This window comes from Phocoena phocoena, chromosome 10 (assembly GCF_963924675.1).
Source record: "Phocoena phocoena chromosome 10, mPhoPho1.1, whole genome shotgun sequence".
NCBI lineage: Eukaryota > Metazoa > Chordata > Mammalia > Artiodactyla > Phocoenidae > Phocoena > Phocoena phocoena.
The window spans coordinates 80,264,851-80,267,803 of NC_089228.1; the positions used below are offsets into that span (position 1 = coordinate 80,264,851).

At 45.4% G+C, this 2,953-nt stretch overlaps 1 pseudogene; it reads left to right on the forward strand.

The window, feature by feature from the left end:
- The first annotated feature begins 1,572 nt into the window (after positions 1-1,572).
- On the forward strand, positions 1,573-2,239 carry LOC136129964 (spliceosome-associated protein CWC15 homolog pseudogene; annotated as a pseudogene).
- Positions 2,240-2,953: the final 714 nt, after the last annotated feature.

The following is a 2,953-nucleotide window of genomic DNA, read 5'->3' on the forward strand; positions in this document are numbered from 1 at the left end:
CTGGACCACCAGGGGAGTCCCAAGAGATCCTAAACTTTATACCAGCAGAATCAGCATTTCATACAACACATGGTCGAAAACAAAGGCAATGATTCTGTAGGAATGAGTGAAAGGTAGTTTAGAAATATTCTAAGTGAGGAAAGGAAAGAGTAAAATGGACAGTTAGAAGAGGTCGTCCCTAGCTGCCTCTGTGCATCTTGCTGGACGAGCCTGTTCATTTACAACTTTAGGACCTAGACGATGAGGGGGCCGCAGAGGTGAACAAAAGCTGTGCGCTTTTACAAGTGAGGGCGGACCTCTGAGGGCTCTCCTGAGTTTCAAGTACCAATGGCCCAAGGCTGCTAGTTTAGGAGATGCCGTTCCCCAAAGCTACCCATGGTCTGCTGCATGCATTTCTGTGAACTTCCTTCGAGGACCCTGGAAGACCAACAGTGCTAATCCTCTTCCTGGATGGGCAAGGTGTCATCCTGCCAAAGGGACAAAGAAAGACATTCTATAATTTTTTTTAAAAAAAATATTTGATTTATCTATTTGGTTGCGCTGGGTCTTAGCTGTGGCAGGCGGGCTCCTTAGTTGTGGCATGCAAACTCTTAGTTGTGGAATGCACGTGGGACCTAGTTTCCTGACCAGGGATTGAACCCAGGCTCCCTCCATTGTGAGCTCAGAGTCTTAACCACTGTGCCACCAGGGAGGTCCCAAGAAAGACATTCTAAATCAAGAAAACTCTCATTAAGCGCAGAGGTTTCCCTGTGTTATAGATGGAGACCCAGAAGCACAGTCAGGCAAGCTGCTGACACTTGCAGGGCCTGGAGTGAGAGAGGATAAGTGTCCTTATAAGACAAACAGAGGAGAGACAGAGGGAGGAGAAGGGGAGGCCATGTGACCAGGGGGCAGACGTTGGAGTGACGCAGCCCCAAGCCAAGGAATGCTGGCAGCCATCCGGAGCTGGAGGAGAAAGAAAGGAGTCTCCCCTGGAGCCTTCGGAGGCAGCACTGCCCTGCCAACATCTGATTTCAGACTTCTGGCCCCCAGAACTGTGAGAGAATAATTTCCATTGTCTTTAGTCACCACATTTGTGGTAATTTGTTATGGCAGCCCTAGGAAATTAGGACTCATTTCAATGATTACTAATATTTTGAGCATTTATTAGGCCTGATTATGTGCCAGGCACTCTGCTAAGCTCCCCCCACTTATTTTTTCCAGCATTATCTCATTTAAGCCTCACAACAGCCTCATAAGATATGTACTTTTATTATCCCTATATTACAGATGAGCAAAGTGAGGGTAAAACAGGCAAAGTAGCTTGCATGTCTTGTAAGCTGGGGTTGGACCCAGGTCTTCCTGACTACAAAGACCTCCTTTAAGCACTCATGGAAGCCTCCCTGCCTGATTCATCCAGGCGGGTGGCTTCTGGCTGAGTGTCACGTGCTCTTTGTCCCCATACTTAAAAAGAGGCCCGGCGCAGAGGTTTCTGGGAGCCAAGAGTTATAACGGCGTCTGTATGATCTCCTGAGGCAACTGCATCGGAGCTCTGCCAAAGTGAGCAGCAGCAGGAAAGCAGACTCGTAGAAGATGACAACAGCAGCTAGGCCAACTTTTGAACCTGCAAGAGGGGGGAGAGGAAAAGGAGAAGGTGATTTGAGCCAACTCTCAAAGCAATATTCAAGCAGAGACCTACCCTCTCATGCAAAGATAAAATATAGACAGACCACTCAGGATGCCCCTGGAGAAGTTCGGAACCGTGATTTCAGGAGCGAGTTGGAAGAGAGAGAGAGCTGCTGCAAGAGAAAAAAACAGAGACCGGCCAACCCGAGAACATACAACCTCCTCTTGAGTGTCAAAGAAGCCTTGGTTGGTCCAGATTCCCGCTGCCAACCTCGATGCACACGACCCTCTAACAGGTGAGGAAGATGAAGATTTTGAAGAGGAGAGTGGCGATGATGATGATACCGCAGCTCTTCTTGCGGAGCTGGAAAAAATTAAAGAAGGCGGAGCTGAAGAGCAGGCCAGGAATGAAGGAGAACAAAAGACTGAAGAAGGAAGGATTCGTATGCAAAACATTCTGAGGGGAAACCCTCTCCTTGATCTCACTGGCCCATCCCAGCCTCAGGCCAACTTCAATGTTGTTTTCAAGAACTGTGCAAAAGCTGTAGATGATCAGAAGAAAGACGAAAGATTTGTAAATGATATGCTGCGATCTGAATTTCACAAAATGTTCATGGAGAAATATATTAAATAGTACAGTTTTATGTGCTTAATGAAAGGCTGTAAAATGTAAAAAAAAAAAAAAAAAAAGAGGCCCAATTCTTTTAGCACCCTCTCCCCCAACCTGCAGCTCCTTATCACCACCTCAGAACTGCCTATTCTTCTAACTCAGTGGATCATGGGAACACCCTTTCCTGCTATAAAGAAACATTTTAGGCACACACAGTCACACATAGTTCTTTGTACCTCTTTAGCCTCTAGGTCATTGGGGTTTATTTGCAGATGTTGCCAAGATGAATCAGAGATCTGGGGAAACTATCTGTCCTTGGAGAAAGAGAGCAGTCAGGATGTTTTTATGTTAGTTTCTTTTTGCTGATTTTGAATTTGTGTGAAGACTATCTCCCTGTCCCAGGAGAAATAGTTAGAAAAGTTTATTTTCTTAAGACTTAAACTATATTCTCCAAGCTCACTAAACTATCGGAACATCAACACTGGACTCTGCTGATGGCCTGATCTAGGAAGTAAGCATTTCTTTCCTTCTCTGCTTTTGTCCTATCTTTTGGGGACTAGATGGGATGTTTTTCTCTATCTGCTGATGACTCTAATAACCATGTGTGTATATGTGTATGTGTGTGTGAGTGTATATGTGAGTGTGAGTTTGTGTGTGTATATGTGTGAGTTTGTGTGTGAGTCTGTGAGTGTATCTGTGAGTGTGAGTTTGTGTGTGTATATGTGTATGTATATGTGA